The following is an 18,297-nucleotide window of genomic DNA, read 5'->3' on the forward strand; positions in this document are numbered from 1 at the left end:
CCTTGAGTGTGGCCTGGACTTAGTGACTTGCTTCTGACTAATGGAATATGGTCAAAATAAGAGAAAAATAGTAACTGTAGTGGAGAAACTTGGTAAACACCGCCCTAAATGATTAAAATTAGTATCACCAACAATAAGTCATATACCCCCTGATATGCTGTGGTACAAAGGACAAACCACCTATGTGGTATTCTTCCCAAAAATCTAACCTCGGTCTAATCATGAGAAAACAAGGCAAATCAAAATTGCAGGAATGTTTTAGAAAATACCTGACCCGAGGCGCCTGGGTGGCTCAGTCGTTAAGCGTCTGCCTTCAGCTCAGGCCTTGATCCCAGGTCCTGGGATCAAGCCCCGCATCAGGCTCCCTGCTTGGTGGGAAGCCTGCTTCTCCCTCTCCCACTCCCCCTGCTTGTGTTCCCTCTCTCGCTATGTCTCCCTCTGTCAAATAAATAAATAAAATCTTAAAAAAAAGAAAAGAAAATACCTGACCAGTACTCCTCAAAAGTCAAAGTCATGAAAGTCAAGAAAAGAGGAAGAAACTAAGGAGACCATGGAGACGTATCGATGAAATGCAATATGGAACAGAAAAAGGGATATTAATGAGAAAAACTGGAGAAATTTGCGTAAAGTCTATAGTGAATAGTATTGATTTGTTCAATGTAGAATTGATCAATGTACCATGGTTATTTAAGATGCTAACATTAGGGGAAGCTGGGTGAAGAGTATACAAGGATTCTCTGTACTGTCTTTGTAATTCTTCTATAAATATAAGACTGTTTCAAAATAATAAGTTTTTTTAATGACCCTTTATGTTTTGAGTTTATTTAACTGGGAAAGTGGTTTGTGTCATTAACAAGATAAGGGTAGTCAACAGGAAGAACTAGACTGGGGGATGACATCAGTGAAAGTAGTAGATAGGGACGCCTGGGTGGCTCAGTCAGTTAAGCCTCTGCCTTCAGCTCAGGTCATGATCCCAGGGTCCTGGGATCAAGCCCTGCATCGGGCTCCCTGCTCAGCGGGAACCTGCTTCTCCCTCTGCCTGCTGCTCCCCCTGCTTGTGCTCTCTCTCTCTCTCTGAAAAATAAATAAATAAAATCTTAAAAAAAGTAGTAGGCAGTTGGAAATGTGGGTCTGGAGCTTAAGAGGTCAGAGCTAGAGATATAGATTTGGGGGTAAAACCGAGAGAGATATTATTTGAGAGAATACGTTTATAATATAATATTATATTTCCATATGCCAAGAGAGAGCATGTGGAAAGAGAGCCAGTGACCACACTAAGGAGAGGCTCTATGTCTAGAGTATAAGAGGAAGAACAGTAGGGAGGGTAGTCAGAACAGATAGGGATAGGATGTTTTTATAAAAGCCAAGGGAAAATAGAACTTCCAGAAAGATCTGATCAGCACTGTCTAATGATACTGAAAGGTAATGGACGATCACCTGAGAGAAAAGACCATTGGATTTTATTTAGGAGCCCAGTGCTGACCTCAAAGAGAACAGGGTTAGTAGAGCAGGTATGGAGAAGTGGGATGGTAGGCATAGGAATCAAATGGCCAGGACGTAGACAGTGAGGAAGCAGCCTTGCCCAAACCAGGCAAAGGGACTTGTGGGTGCCAAGAGGGAAGGAGCCCCTGGAGGAGAGTGGGACACTCCTGGGCAGAGAGGCAGAAAGTTCTGGCCAGAGCAAGTAGGCCAAAATGCTGGGGCCCAAAGTTCAAGAAGAGGAGAGAACCTTGACCAAAAAGAAGCCGCTGCCATTTCCTGACTGCAGAACTCAGGCTGAAAGCTAAAGCCCTGGATCAAGAACTGCTTTTTTTCCTTTCTGAGCTAGGAGGCCATTTTATTTCCCAAGTCCCAGCTTATCATCACTGTGGCCTGGAAAGTTAGGCCAGATAGAAGATGAAATAAACTGAACTTATTCATCCTCTCTTCAGCTTTTCTCTGAGATGGAGAATAGTCTGGTTTTAAAATTAGGCACCAAGCAGTATTAGAGTGGGGGCGGGGGGGGGGGGGGGGTCATGTGTAACAAAAGCTACCCTTTATTGACTGCTTACCATGCATCAAGGACTGTAGTAAGCACTTCATATACATTATCCTATTTAATCCTCCCAGCAATCTTTTGAGATGGGTACTATTATTTTCCTTATGTTAAAGATGAAAAACAGGGTGGGAAAGCTGAGCACTGAGACCTAGAACTAAAGCGGGGAGACTAAGAAAGTGCAGACTACCGAGGCACTACTCATTCTTCCAGCTCTGATCCGCTGTTGTACTAGGGATCCAATCAGGTGTGTGTCTGCCTCCTTCCTGGGTAGACCAGAGGTCCCGTCTAAATAGCCATCTACAGCAGCTCCCTACTCCAGGTGGCCAGATTGGAGTTCCAGATCACTGTGGTCTCCATTGACACAGTGGCCAACTGGTGCTGGGGCCACTACAGTTGGTGAGACTGGTTCAGGGGCTTTGGAATAGTGTTTGGTAGCTTTATCCTTGGCTATGCCAGAAACCCATCTCTCAAGCAGCAGCTCTTCTCCTCCTATGCTATTCTGGGCTTTGCCCTGTCTGAGGCCTTGGGACTCTTCTGTTTGATGGTCACTTTCCTTATCTTTTTCACTATGTAGGCTCTGTGAGGGTCCCCTACCCATCCCTGCTGCTTCAATTCCAGGCCATGCTAGGGTGAACTAAGCTTTACCATTAAACACAGTATTTCTCTAAACCTCCCCCCACACACACACCAAGAAAATTATGAAAACCAGATCCAGTGAGGTCAGAAATTTGATCACTATCACACAGAAAAGTAAATGGCAGAGGTAGAACTTACTCTAAGATTCATACTTTTAATCACTGCACTATACTGCCTCTTACCACACCTGTAGCGCGCGCACACACACACACACACACACACACACACACACACACACACACAAGGGCCCAGGCTGTGTGCCAAGAATTTAACATGGGCGATAGCTCTGGATGGTAGGATTAAGGGTGATTTTTTTTTTTCTTCTTCTTTTGTGCTTATCTGGACTTTTTTTTTTTTTTTTTAAGATTTTATTTATTTATTTGACAGAGAGACAGAGAGAGAAAGCACAAATAGGCAGAGTGGCAGGCAGAGGGAGAGGGAGAAGCAGGCTCCCGACCGAGCAGGGAGCCCGACATGGGGCTTGATCCCAGGACCCTGGGATCATGACCTGAGCTGAAGGCAGCTGCTTAACCAACTGAGCCACCGAGGCTCCCCATGTGCTTATCTGGACTTTTTACAGTGACAATGTATTCCTCTTCAATTCAGAAAAAAGCAGTATTTTATTTATTTAAGTTTTAAGTTTTGGTACTCTTTGCCAGATTTCTGTAATATCCATGGTGAGAACAAAGCAGGTACATTATGCTCAGGTGCAGACAAAGGAGACTATGCCTTCTTTGTAGCAATACAGACTCTGCAGTGACAGAGCAGAAAATCTGGCATGTGTGTATGTGCATGTGTGTGTGTGTGTGTGTGTGTGTACTTACACATGTGTGCAGCAGCCACTGAGGTGAGGGGAGGAGTGACTGATCTGTCTGAGGATGTGCAACATGGAGACCTCTTTCCCTTCCCTATGACCAACCACCTTGTCCCTGAGCCAGGCCCATTTAGTCTTGAGCTTCCAGAGGGACTAGGAGATACTTTTTCACATACACCAAAATCCTCCACCTCAACCTCATCCCTTGTTGAAAACCTGGCCAGGGAGCCAGGCTGCTGGCATGAAGCCCAAGCTGCACCCATAGAGTGTGATTTGAGTTATGCTGGAGCTACTTCAGGCAATGGGTCCAAGCAGACAGTTGGCATCAGGGATGAGCAGAGAGGAGCCAGTAGCATTTAAGGTCGGTGTTAACTGGCACGTGGGCCTCTTGTCCAGAGGCTCCAAGATCTTCAGGTGGAGGCAGTTCAGGACCCTGGATAGCTCCTAGAGGAGCCCAGTCTCTGCCAGGTCTGAAAAGCCTAGGTGCCCAAGTCCTTAAGGCCCTTGCTTATTTAATTTTGAATAGCTTCCCTATACATGTCTCTGGCCTCTTCTGTCTCCAAGATCAGCCCTATGGATCCAGGGACTACCCCTTATCCTCTCCAGCCCTTGCCCCACCTTTCTCCACACACATCTAGCCTGACTTGAGCTCTCTCTGTGGAGGTCACCATCACTCTGAAGGTGAAATAAGCTTTCAAGACAACATCTGAGCTGTCCCTGGCTAGGATCTGACACCCTGATACCACAGAACTGTAGGATTTCGGAGGGAGGGTAAGAATCTAGTGGAACAAGAGAGTGTTAAAAGGGCCTTTGTCTCTAATACCCCTGCATTCCCATCTTCAGTCTGGTGTGTGAGGCAGGGGAAACTAAAGAGAGGCACTGAGCAGATTTCAAGGCCTGAAGCTAGACCATTTCATGAGCTATCACTGTTCAGTCAGCCTGCCACTGGGTGTACACTTGATTTAAAGATACCTTTTTTTAGGGAAAGAGCATTGACATAAGGTGGATTGGAGCAAGTGTAGCAAGTAGAAGCAGAAATGAAACTAGTGAGTTCAGAGGTTCACAGCCTGCCACCCCCACCCTAGGCATGCACTTGGGCCTTAGGCAAAAGAGAGTTAGATTAACATTGCAGAGGGGTTTCCTTCCTGATTCCCCAAATCATCCAGAGGAGGGGTTTGTGAGGAATCTGGAAGGGCAGAAGAATCACAGTCACCTACTAGGGATTGGATTTTCTGGTCAAAAGTTCCTGGTCAAAGAAACACGTGCTAAAGCAATATGAAACCAGCAGAGAACAGCTACAGGCTCCCTCTCTTAGCACCAGCCAGTCATAATGGTACAGGCCAGGGCAGGGAGGAGAAAAGAGCATTTGGTGTTTGCTGAGCCATGAGTAGACCTGACAGAGTTTGGGCTGGAAGGAGTAGGGCTGCCTCCACCGCACCTGAAGAGGTATAGCTTATAACACTCCTGGAAATGGAAGCATTAACAATATAGTAACTAATTTATGGATGAAAAGATGCTCAGAGGATCTAGATCCAGACTGTCCCTCAGGCTGGCTCCTCTCATGCCTGTGGAAAGTGTTTTCTAGCTTCCAGGAGAGCCCTTACTATGGGATTAAGCATAGGCTATTGACATATAAGGAAGCCTGGACAAGAAACAAGAACAGATGAGGACTCCGTCAGATCCCAAGAGAGTGGTTGTGTTGGTTTTTGTTCAAGTAGAACAGGCCTAATATCAGCCAGAACTTGCTTTTGGCCTGTTTTCTCAGGGGCAAAGGCTCTCCCATGTTTGCCTTCCATGACAGCGGATGCTTTGTATTCATTGTTTTATTAGGAGCAGTGATTATGTGACCATAAACCTTACTAAATTGAATATAATCCTGTGCATTCAGAAGAAACAGTTCAGAGCTCAGGGGAAGGAGCAGCTGGCTGGAAAGAAGGGCCCATGAATTCTAATCCCAGGGCTGCCATCTGGCATTGACCTGGGACAATTCATTTACTTTCTGCCCTGGAGGCTCTTTCTGGAATTTCAGGGCCTGAATAAAAACAGACCTGGGAACTCAGAGAGTGAAATGACCTGTCTAGACTCTCAAAGTCAGTGCAGTTCACAGGCAAAACTGGAATCCACAGGCCCTATTCTCCAGCCAGAGGTGTGCTTACTGTTCAGGGAGGTTTCCTATGTTTTCCTTTGCTATCTCCTTGCCCTTATATCTGAACTCCAAGTGCTCCTATGCCTTGGGTGCTTCACTGCCTGGTAAACATGGTCGTAAGCCCCGGGTTGTCAGAAAGCACTTTGAGCAGACAGGATCAGAGCAGCCCTGACCCTATCTCCCTCCAAAGGGTTTTCTGATGGTTTGGTTCCAAGCTGGCTTCCCACTCCTCTAAAACTTGACAGTAAGAGTTGGGCCTTACTCATTTGATAGTGGGAGTATGTATCCGCAAGCAAAATCTGACCTGGCCCTGGAGTCTCAAAGAAAGCTGTGTCTGCTCAGCTGATGGTCAGTCCTCACAAGAGGGCAACCTGAAGTTGGGCTGCCACTTTGGTCATGGACCTTAAGTGAGTTCTAACTAGGCCAAGCCTTCAGGTGAGTGAGTGGGTAAGGGAGGGTTTGGGGACTCCTACTTTGGCTGTTCTCCAAAATAACTTCCTAGAAGGCAATCTTTCAGCCCCCAGCCAGAGAATTCCATAGAGAAATGGCCCTACAAAGAGCACACAATACAACATCTGTCTGGGACACCATTAGACAAGGCCCTGGCACAGCCTGGTAGGCCACCGGACTTTTGCACCTCTGTTACGGAAAGAGCCTTGCTGTGGCTCAAGCCAAATAGAAAGAAATCTGTTTGTCTGTCATCAGATTACGGCCCTTCATTCTCTGTGCTAGGCACTGGGAGGACACCATAGAAATAGGCATGGTCCCTGCCTTCAGGAACATTTATTAAATAAATTATACAAGTATTCACTGAAGTAAAATTTGGTAAGTACGTGAAAGAAATGGAAGGGGGTGGTGCTGTGAGAGTATATTATAGAGGGACATAACCTATCTTGGTATTCGTGGGAAGTTTTTTTTATAAGAAATGATGTGTCAGCTGAGGCCTGAAGGACAAGTAAGACGTAGCTGGAAGGGGAGCATGAGGCAGGAAGGCTCTTCGTGCTCCGTCAGGAACAGAGACCAGTGAGGCAAAGTGTGGTAATCTGGGGGAAGAGTGGCACGGGATGAGGTTGGGGAAATGGAAGGGAAGGCAAGCGACTGTTGCTTTGCCACCATTCCTAGCCCAGTCTGAATAGCCCCTTTCCAAAAAAGGGCTGGTTGAGACCCACCCAAACTGCTGTGGCACAGCCCCCAGGGGAGGCTGGTGCCTCGTCCATCTCCCCAGCGCAGGGGACTCTCACAGGGATGCTCAGGAGAGGGGCTCCTAGCCCCAGCTTGGGATTCACAGTGGAGTGGTCACCTGGCAGCAGAGCTCAGAGGAGGGAGAGGAGGGGGCAAGAAGGACTAGACACTTAACTTTCCCTCCAGATCCTCTCTGTACATTTTTTTCATTGCTTTGAACTGTTTATTAATATATTACAGAAGCCATTTCCACATTTTGATGGTTCCTCTGGGAATTCCACACTATCATCCCCCTTCTGTGGTAGATAAAAAATGTCAGCTTTCAAGATTTTATACTTGGATTTCAGAAACGAAATTGCATTACTATGTCCGGTGAGACGGCGCCATTCCCTGTTCCTATCTGCGCGCTCCAGGCACCATGAGGCTGATAACATCAGCGTGTCAAAGCAGCTGGATCCAGACAATTTGCAGCTGGCTGGGGCTGGGGCAGAGGGGGTGGGTGGCCAAATTCAGAATCCGGGGGCAGCCCAGGTTGACTGGATTTTGGGGTTCTTTCCATAGACTGTTAGTTCTCCTATCTGCAGAGAGAGAACTTGTCTTGGTCCCACCTAGATGTAACAAGGAATTGAAAAGTACTCTTCCTAAACACTGATAGGATAAATCACTGAAGAGCCGATGCTCAGGTTTTCCTTGGAGTGAAAGATAGAAGAGAATAGGAGGAAGAGTGGAAGTCATAATATGAACAGGACAGGCCCCTACTGCCTGTGAGATTAAGTGTCCATGTAGAATCCAAAACACTCCTGGAAATGGTTATTCTGTGCTTCCCTGAAGCCCAGATGTGAGGCCTTGTAACTAACCTTCTGCCTGCCATAAGGTTGTGAAGCAAATGAAGAGAAAGCATTGTTCCCCTGCCAGGAAACACAGGAACTTTGGGGGTTTCTTTTCTAGTTGCAACCACCATTTAACTCTACAGAACAAACATTCCTTTCACAGCAAAAATTTTCAACTTATTGGGTTATTTCAAATGCATCAAATAGCATAAAACATTCATTCAACTCTGGCAGCATTCACAGACCCATTTTTGTATATAGCAAAACAGGCTCTTCATCCCCAAAACATGATGTTTTCAAAATGTAGTAGCCCCCGAGGTCAAGGTCAGTCCAACCTCATTGAGGTTGCCAGTGCTAGTGCAAGCCTGGTTTTCCTGCTCGATGCCCACTCACCCATAGGCTCTGGTGTTTGGATGCAGGAGACAGACCTAGAATCTACCCTTAACTCTAATTGCACATATCTTAACTTCTCTTACAGTGGAGGCATGCAGTTTACTGACTCCATTACTATATCTAAGGGAAGAATTAATAATTAAGTCAAATTATTCTTTTTTTAAAGATTTTATTTTTAAATAATCTCTGCACCCAGTGTGGGGCTCAAACTTACAAGAGTTGCATGCTCTACTGACTGAGCCAGCCAGGCACCCCAAATTCTTTTTTTTTAAGTAAACTTTATGCCGGGACGCCTGGGTGGCTCAGTCGGTTAAGTGTCTGCCTTCGGCTCAGGTCGTGATCCTGGAGTCCTTGGATAGAGCCCCACGTGGGGCTCCCTGCTCAGCGGGGAACCTGTTTCTCCCTCTCCCTCTGCAGCTCCCCCTGCTTGTGCTTTCTTGCCCTCTGTCAAAAAAAAGGATAAATATATTTTTTTTAAATAAATTTTATGCCCAATGTGGGGCTCAAACTCATGACCCCAAGATCAAGAGTTGCGTGCTCTACTGACTGAGCCAGCCAGGTGCACCTAAGTCAAATGATTCTTTAGTTTTATTTGTTTATTTTTATAGAAAAGTATTATTGAAGGTTTTAAAAGTGAGAAATCATGATCACTACATAACCATGATCACTTGGAGATAGTTTCCAACACTGAGCCTCTCCTGGATGTCCATGGTTGGTGGAGCAGGTGTTTCAATTTCTTGAAAAAGCTCAATGCAGGGGTGCCTGGGTGACAGTCGGTTAAGCATCTGCCTTCAGCTCAGGTCATAATCCCAGAGTCCTGGGATCGAGCCCTGCATCGGGTTCCCTGCTCAATGGGGAGTCTGCTTGTCCTTCTCCCTCTGCCCTGCTCGTGCTCTCTCTCAGTCTCTCAAATAAATAAATAAATAAATAAATATCAAATCAAATCAAATCCTTAAAAAAAAAAAAAAAAAGTAAAAGCTCAATGCAGGCTGCTTCCCACTGTCCTGAATTCCCAGGCTGCTCCTGTTCAGTCTGTGCAGGCCTCCTGCCTAAAGGACTAGAAGCCCAGTGTTTTTGTGCTTTTTGCCCTGGCCTGGGGAAAATGGCCTAAGGCTAAGTCATGGGACTGTGGTACAGCCAGAACTTGGGGCAACTTCAACCCCCCACCCCAACCCAGCTTGCTGCTACTTTGAGATTGGCCAGGCCCTGGTCAGCCTCCCTTGCCTTCACTTGCCCACACTTCCTAAGAAATAGCAGACCTGCCATGCTGTCTGGACCAGGGCTAGACTTCTTTAATGGGGCTTATTTCTGGGGAGTCTCAAGCTTCCCAAGGATCAGACACATAACATTGAGAGAATAAAATAGAGTTTCTGCTGAAATGTCAGCAAACTACAGAGTAAACAGTGTGTCTTGAATTCTCTTTCCTGACATCTTCAAATATCTGGCCCTTCTCCACTGGCTCCTACCTCCTAGCCTCAACCATCCTCCACTCCAGTCTCTCTTGTCATCTAAGAGCCCCTTTAGAACTCTGGTTCTGTTTCCCCCTGTTTTACATTAACCTTCTCAAAACCTTATCCTTCCCAGACATCCATGATACCAGCCTCTCCTTGGCCGCCTGCTGTCAGTCCTTTTCTGTCTATCCCTTCAATATTGGTGTTCCCCAAGTTCTTTCCTCTGATCCTTCATATTTTTAGGTGTGTGTGCGTGCGCACACACACACACACACACACAGGAAACTTAGGAGTCATCTGTGCCTAGGTCTTTCTCCTCAAACCCAGATCCAGTCAGCCACTAAGCCCTGGCAATATGACCTTGATATGTTTTTCTTCTCCAGTTCCATTATTTTCCATTAAAGTCCAAAATCCTGTATGTGATTTACAAAGCCCTTCATGATTTTAAGCCTTCCTCCTGTTCTAGTCTCATCACCTGCCACTTCACCCCACCGCTTAACATTCCAGCCAAATTGAGCTACTCCTTTTGCCTGCTAGGTAGTCATGTGTCTCTTCCTCCCTACTCCTTTGTTTTCTTGTCTTTGCTTTTCTTTCCCTACTCCTTTCTTCATCTGGTTCATTTCTATCTCCTACTCATTCTTCATGCCTCAGCTTTCTTTGAAGAAGTTTTCTCTAATTCCCCAGGGTGGAATAGGTGCTTCTGTTCTGTGTACAGACAACACTCCATACAAACCTCCATTGTAGCACTTGGCATATTGTTAAAAATTATCTATTTATTCATTTGCCTTACATACTGGCTCTTCATCGGTAGAGATCATATTATCTTTGTATCTGCTAGTGCCTAGACTATAAGTGTCCCTAAAATTTAGGACAAGAACTGAATTGGTGACTGAGACTCTTTCTTTCTTTTTTTATTAAAGATTTTATTTACTTATTTGTCAGAGAGAGAGAGAGAGAGAGCGCACAAGCAGCGGAAGCGGCAGGCAGAGGGAGAAGCAGGACTCGATCCTGGTCCCTGGGATCATGACCTGAGCTGAAGAGAGGCGCTTAACAGACTGAGCCACCCAGACATCCTATGTCTGAGACTCTTTCGTCTCTTTTTTTTAATACTGTCATCTTCTTTTCTCTCCTGGGCTCAGCATTCTCAGTCCCCAGTGCTTTTTCTTGCTGCTTCCTGCTAGTCTGTCTCTCTCTCTCTCTCCCTATCCTGAGGTATTGACTGCTTCAGTGACTCCAATATTTCCTTCCTGTGGAGCACTTTTTGAGCAGGAGATTGCTAATCAGAAAACATCCATGCCATTTTCTAAAGAGGGGCTTCAAGTGTGTGCAGAGCACTGGAGACAGGATGAGACTAGTACCAGCCTTCCAAGTGCCTGCTTTATAAGACAACAGTCTCACATCTGTGTAAGTTCTGATGTGTTGTTAATCTCATGACTTTATCTGATCTCTCTAAGAAGAGGTTGGGTATAAGAAATGACAAGTTAGATTCAAATTCTAGTGCTAATCACCTTCAAGGTGTGATTTTGAATGTATTACTTTAAATAACCTGGTTCTTCAATTTTAAAATGGGAATGATATTTACCTTACTCAGTCTTTTAGTAGGATTAAATGAGATAATATACCTAAAACGCCAAGCACCATAGCTGTACACCTAGCAGGTAACAGGTGTTCCAGCAATATGAACTAAATGATCTGCTGAATTCCAGAAGAACCACACCTGGTCTGCATTGTTATGAACAACTCCCTGCCGTGGCTCAGCCAGAGCTCTTAGCGGTGCTGCCTTCCCAACATGAGCTTTGGGTCCTCCCTCCTCCCTCCTCCCCCACCTAACCATTGTCCTCTCTTGGCACTAAGAGTATAAAACCAGGTTAAGGTGGGGGCAGAGGCCTCTGCCTCTCAAACAGAGGTTGTCTGGGGATGGTGTGGGTGTAGAGGGGGTGGCCTACAGCCTTGAGGCCTAGAGCCTATTCAAAGTGTGGTCCCTGTATTCAGAGCATTGGTATCACTTGGGAGCTTGTATGAAATACAGACACTTAGGCACCATTCAGATCTACTAAATTGGAATTTGCATTTAAACAATATTCCCAGGTGATTAAGAAGCACTATCCTACAGGCACACAGATAAGCTCAGCAGGTGTGGAGGGATATAGGCTGTGCATATATGTCAGAACTGTCTAGAAGAGACAAAGGCTGCACAGGTGGGGAGGAGCTGTGAGGGAGTATAGTCAGAGCAAAGGAGGTGTTCCTCAGAGGTGTGGGCTACAGAACTGTAGGGGGGCTCTTTGGGTAGATATTGATTATGTGTTGTTTCAGTGCCCCTTCCTTTAGATGCCCCAGGAGTGAGATTATACCTTTGAGTTACCTGGTCATTGTCACTGCACCAGCCAGAGAGTGACAGAGGCTCTCTACCACCATGAGCCTGGGGAGACCCTCCAGCAGGGACCCCAGGACCATCTAGTTTAGCAGAAGAGTACTGTTTCCCTAAAGAGATGCATAACCAGCAACGAGCTGGCTTCACTGCTGAAAACTTGCCTTGAGTTTGTGCTAGGCCAGACTCTTCCCTCCTCCTACTCTTTAAACACCAACTGGCATCTCTCTCTCTCTCTCTCTCTCTCTCTCTCTCTCTCACACACACACACACACACACACACACACACACACACACAAAGCTGATTTAACAGAAACTCAGGGCTTTATGAGCCTTTGTAGAGTTAACCCTCTCCTTCCCCTCTCTGACCTCCTTCACTGCTAGGCTGGGCTCTGGGCCTCCAGGAGCCTTTAACATTAACATCTCTGCTGCACAAAGCATGCCTGGTAAGAGTAATGGCAGGCCCTAGGCTTGGTTGGAAGCAGCAAGAATTTGTTTTTACCAGAGCCACCATATCTCCCTCTTAAGCAGTCTTAGGACTCTGAATCTCTTTTTGCTTTCCCAATAGAAATATTTCCCAGCCATCCACCTAGAGCCTCTTGACCTTTTTCTGTGGGAGAGTTGTTTGTGCATCTCAGTAGTAAGGAAAAGGCCCTGTTTTGCTTGCCCCCACCCCCAGAAATGGAGTAGGCTGAATGCCCAATAGCATCAGCAGTAACTGAAAGTAGTTAGAGTCCTAGCCCTAAGCCTCAACTGTCATTGCTCTTTTGCCTGCCACCCAATAGGTGAGCCTCTGGTTTCACCAGGTTTCTGCCCAGGCCCAACCCTCTGTGTTAGGGAGGATAACAGATCTTCACCACTGTCAATCTCTCCTCTGTGCTTCTACCACCCTTCATTCATTCCTGTCTCTCATGCTCCTCTTCCTGCCTTAAATGGGCTGCTATGTGTTCCTGTCTTCTTTTTACATTAGACAAAAGTCTTCTTGGCAAGAAGCAGGTCTTGGTATTTTTCCCACCCCAAAGTACATTGTTCCCCATCTGCCCCATGTTGGTATTCAATGACTATCGAGGTTTTTTAACAAGTGGTGAGCTCACTGATGTTTAATTATTGGGATGACAAAAAGGCAAGAATACGAGACTGCTCTGTCCAGAGAGCTAAGCTTTAGAGCTGCAAGTTGTCTTTGTGAGCAAAATGTGGTGCTTGCCAGGCATAATGAAGGTTAGAGAGTTAGAACAGGCTGAAAGATGAAGAAATTCCACAGAAGGGAGAAGCTGTTTGATATCAGTCCTCTGAGTCCATTGTCCATTGCAGACAGTAGCTCTTTACTCTTCCAAGGCCAGAGGAGAAGAATTGGAAATGGCAATTGTGTGAGGGCATCCCATAGACTGCCAGATTATTACTTTGTTTTCTTGGGAAAACCAAGGAGTCCAAAAGATTCATGAACTAGTGCAGGACAGGCTCAGTCCTTGAGTAACTGAAGCTTACCAAAAACCCTCCAATGACATTTGGGGCCAAGATACAGATGAGGATCCACAGGTCAGTCTGGCCTAGACCAAATGTTAATATCTGTTGACATTTTTCCTGCTTCAGCTTCCTACCATGTGCAGGGCTAAAGGACCAGTCTCAAGGTCTCTCCAACCAAATGCCCTTATTGATTCCTGGACAGCATCTTTCCTCAATGTTCTGTGCTTCCATCCTTACCTTGGGGAACTAGAATTCACATTCTGGAAGGAAATTGAAAGATCCTCTGGACATGCTTCCCAAAGCTTTGTTAGCCCTGAATATCTGGTTCCCTTCTTGCCCTCCTCTGGGCCCTGCCTAAGCAGAAGGAACCCAGAATCCCTTGACCCCTCCAGCTCCCTTGATTTTAGAATCATTTCCCCTCTCCTTTCATAGGCCTCATCTCCAAAGTCTGTGTTGGCTGAAACTGAAGCAAAAAAGAAAGAAGGAGAAAGAGAGAGAAGGGACTGCCTTCTATCCACTACCCACCCTCACACATTTTCGCCTTCTGCCTCAGGCCCTACCAGTCCATTTTCTTCCATTTTTTTCATAACGTAAAATTAGCCTTTTTAACCATTGTTAATCTATTTTAAAAGAACTTTACACCTTCACCCCTTTCTCCATTAAGTGAGATAGTCTTTCCCTAAAGAGGTGGAAATGGGGGCCAGGGGAGGTGTGGCAGGATAGGGAGCTTGGAAACCCTCTAGGTCACAAGACTATATAGGCCAAGACCTGTGTCTCTAGCTAGTCCAAAATAAGGCAGGAGACTCTTGAACATCTGTTTCAGGGTATAAGCTTAAGGATAGGGATGAAAGTCACAGGGGCCAGGCCAGGCTAGGCCTCCCAGAGGAACCAAGGTTTCTCAGTTTCTGGCTCTGGCTCCTACCTCTTGGGTTATGAGGTTTGTCCCCTAGGCCTTTATGTCCCCTAGGCTTCCCTCAAGACACAGCTGCTACAATGGGTGTCCCTGAGTTGAGGTATTTGTCCTATCTCCCAAAGAAAGGCTTTTTAGTCATAGGGTTTCCAGGTGAGTAGGAATGGGAATGAATAGCAGAACATCAATCTAGGACAAGCAGTCCTAACCATGAAGGAGAAGAGCAGAATTCTAAATCTTTTTAAAAACCTCACTGACCCCTTGTCTCCCCATTTAAAAAATGAATCTAGTTCTTCGCCATCCCAGTACTAGCTTCATATCTTTCACCATTCTTTTTTTTTCCCCTCAGTAGTTTCTGAGTAGCTATTTTTGAAAGCTAAATAATGGGTAAAGGAGTAGGAGCTGCCACTCTCGCTGGGATAACTCCAGAACCATTTTGGTTAATTCTCCTACCCCAAGTCTGAAAGCAAGGGATACTCATTCTGTGAAGTTTGCCTCCTGGCTCTGCCACTAGTCACGGTTCCTATAGCTGCTGTGCTGGCACAGGCCAAGGACCAGCTGAAGCATGGTGGCCAGCCACCAGGCAGTACTGTCCCCATTTAGAGTTTTTCCCCAACTTCAGTGTAGCAAAGTCTTCTCTCCTTTTGTTCTTTTAAAGATTTTATTTATTTGACAGAGAGAGACACAGCGAGAGAGGGAACACAAGCAGGGGGAGTGGGAGAGGGAGAAGCAGGCTTCCCGCTGAGCAGGGAGCCCGATGCGGGGCTCGATCCTAGGACCCTGAGATCATGACCTGAGCCGGAGGCAGATGCTTAATGACTGAGCCACCCAGGCGCCCCTCTCCTTTTGTTCTTAATTGGTGGCCTCAAGTCAGGCATATTTTGTCTGGCAGGTGATGCCCAGAGGGAATTCTATTCTTTGAAAGAAGATTCCCCAGAGGCCACCAGGTAAGTAAGGACTGAGGCACAGTTCTCTTGCAAGATGATGGATAGATATGATGACCTGAAATACCCTGGCACACAGTGAGAAATAAAATATTAAAAACCAGCTATAGCCCTCAGTCATGACTGGAGGCATTATAAATTGGGACAATCCTTTGGGAAAGCAGTTTGGCACATGTATCAAGAATCTTAAAAGCACTCCTGCTTTTTGACCTTATACTTCTACTTTATTTAAGAAATTATCCTAGGGGTACCTGGGTGGCTCAGTCTGTTGGGTGGCTGACTCTTACAATGTGGGATTGAGCCCCACATTGGGCTCTGCACTCAGTGTGGAGTCTGCTTGAGATTCCCTCTCTCTCTCTCTCTCTCTCTCCCCCCCTTTGCCCCTCCCCCCACTCGCACTCACTCACTCTCTCTCTCTAAAATGAATAAATAAAATCTTTTTTTAAAAAAAATTATTCTAAATGCAAATATATATGGATTTCAGCATAGTACTATTTATAATAGTGAAAAATTGTAAGCAACCTGAATGTCCAAAATAAGTGAATGGTTAAAAAGTTAGTGTACAAAAAAAAAAGTTACTGTACATCCCCTCTATGGATATTATGCAGCCCATTAAACTGATGATTTCAAAAACCATGTAAAAATATGGAGAGTTGATTATATTCTAATACTAATTTTTAAAAATCCAGAATATAAGGGGTGCCTGGGTGGCTCAGTCGGTTAAGCATCCAACTCTTGATTTTGGCTCAGGTCATGATCTCAGGGTCATGAGCCTGCTTAAGATTCTCTCTCTTCCTCTCCCTCTGCCCCTCCGCTTGTACTCTTTCTCTCTCTCTCTCTCTCAAAAAATAAAAATGCAGAATGTAAGATAGTTTGTTTTTATTTATTTTTATTTATTTGAGAGAGTGAGTGAGAGAGAGAGAGCAGGAGCGGGGGGAGGAGCAGAGGGAGAGAGAGAAGCAGACTCCCTGCTGATCAGGGAGCCCCACACAGGGCTCGATCTCAGGACTCTGAGATCATGACCCAAGCCAAAGGCAGATGCCTAACCAACTGAGCCATCCAGGCGCCCCAGTTTGTTTTTCTTTAAATGTTGTTCTATGCATGTGTATTAGCTGGCACTCTGGTTATAGTAACAAATTTAAACTCAAGCTAGTTTAAGTTAAAAAGGAAACTAGACTATAAGGACACTAGATTTCTCACAGTATTCAAGGACAGGTGTGCCCTTCAAGCCTTAGAAGGGTAGAGCAAGTTCTAGAATCAGAGCCTTGGAAGGACTTTATCTCTTGTGTCTGCTTCTTTCTGAACATCAACTTTATTCTTGTCTCCCTGCCCAGTGGCTTTCTCTGCTACCTAATCTACAGTCTTGAGCTTTACATCTCCTCTTAGTCCTACTTCCTATTCTGGGGGAGATCTGATTGGCTTCATCTGATCCAAAAAAGAGTGGGACCACACTGAACCAACATGGTACCTGGAGCCCACCCCTTGACCATGAGGAGAAACACCAACTCCTAGAGAGGGAAACCCCAGAGTGTTGTTACTGTGGTATACACACAAGACTTAAATACACTAGAACATTAACAGAGGTTTTTTCAAGGTAGTGAAACTAAAGATGAATTTAAAAAATTTTTAGCATGTATTACTTTATAATAGAAAAATCTAAGGGCGCCTGGGTGGCTCAGTTGGTTAGGCATCTGCCTTCGGCTCAGGTCATGATCTCAGGGTCCTGGGATCGAGCCCCACGTGGGGCTCCCTGCTCAGTGGGGAGCCTGCTTCTCCCTTTCCCCCTCCGCCCCCCCCCCCGCTCGTGCTCTCTCTCACGCACTCTCGCTCTCCTGTCTCTCCCTTAAATAAATAAATAAATTTTTCAAAAAAAAAATCTATTAAACTTGTTGTGGCTATGGTTGTTATTAGGCCTGGGGTCAGCAGAACTCTTCTCCATTTTGGTTCTCCCAATGACAGCCACTACAAAGATACTAAAGCCTAGTGGTGCTTGTTTTTGGTAGTGAATTCCACTAAGCTGTTTAAGGAGACAGAAAATTCTGTTAATCACAGGACCAATTTGAGTTCTCACACTAGCTGTAGAATAAAAATCCTTTCTACTTCTTTGTGGTTAACTTTACTTTGCCCCAAAATGCCTCTGCAGAAGTGTGGTGTGTATGAAGAAAGAGTGCTTTCCTTCTTTGCTTGCAACAACCAGTAGCTACTCCAGAGCTGGAAAGTGAGTGGACACTCAATGTGTTGACTTTATTTGAGTTGAGCCTTCTTTTGAGGAAAAACCTAGAAGATTAAGGAGATTTAGACTAATAAGAGAGGCCTCTCTGAGCTAAGCAGGATCTTCTGCCCCCCTCATGCAAATTTAGGCTTCACAGATTTTTTTTTTTCAGTTCTTCTTCCCCTCTTTGTAAAAGCCACTAGTGGCATTTAGAAAGATGGTCTCTTTTATGTTTCCTTGATCTTCCCCAAAGACCTTATACTTGTGAGAGGTGTTTGTCCTTTCTCATAAGTGGGCCCATAAAGGTCTTATTATGTCCCCAAAAGATAGAAGTCCCAGCCAATTGCCTGGCACTACAGGCAGCTCCTGGAGAAATCCTAGAGAAGGAAGCTAGGGAGCTGCCCAAAACTCAAACCCAGGAAATAGGACTCAGGACTTCAGGTCATACCACAAACAGCTGTTATTGGTCAAATGATTCTCATGTTCAGGTGTGGAGTCAGAAACAGATGGAAATGCTTATAGGCTGAATAAACAGCCATCTGCAGGGAAGTAGAGAGGTCTAACCAATGCCTACATTGCTACTGAATATTCTTGGATGGGAGGTTAGTTTTCTGCCCAGCCGTGGACATTGGACATAAAGGCATTGAGTTGTATTTTCTGTATCTGTCTCTAAAATATGATATCTAAACATGTTTATTTCCACCCACTGGCAAGAGATGTTTTGGGGAGTGGCATAATCTTGAAAACAGAAGACCCCAGGTAGTTTCTGAGCTGATCTCTGGACAAATTGTGACAGAAATGAGAGTTGGTCTTTGATGCCTTTTCTTGCTGTACCCATGTGTCAGAGAGTGGCCTGAGCCCTAGGTCTTCCCTGCTTTCCTGTTTCCATATCAGTGTTATCTTTCTTCC

At 45.5% G+C, this 18,297-nt stretch overlaps 1 protein-coding gene and 1 pseudogene across 4 annotated transcripts in view; both read left to right on the plus strand.

Moving 5' to 3' along the window:
- Nucleotides 1-18,297, plus strand: part of FAM219A (family with sequence similarity 219 member A) — a 51,995-nt gene that overhangs the window by 21,042 nt on the left and 12,656 nt on the right. The window lies entirely within an intron of this gene.
- On the plus strand, nt 551-2,895 carry LOC116627126 (annotated as a pseudogene).

Source organism: Phoca vitulina, unplaced genomic scaffold (genome assembly GCF_004348235.1).
Source record: "Phoca vitulina isolate PV1807 unplaced genomic scaffold, GSC_HSeal_1.0 scaffold94, whole genome shotgun sequence".
Classification (NCBI taxonomy): domain Eukaryota; kingdom Metazoa; phylum Chordata; class Mammalia; order Carnivora; family Phocidae; genus Phoca; species Phoca vitulina.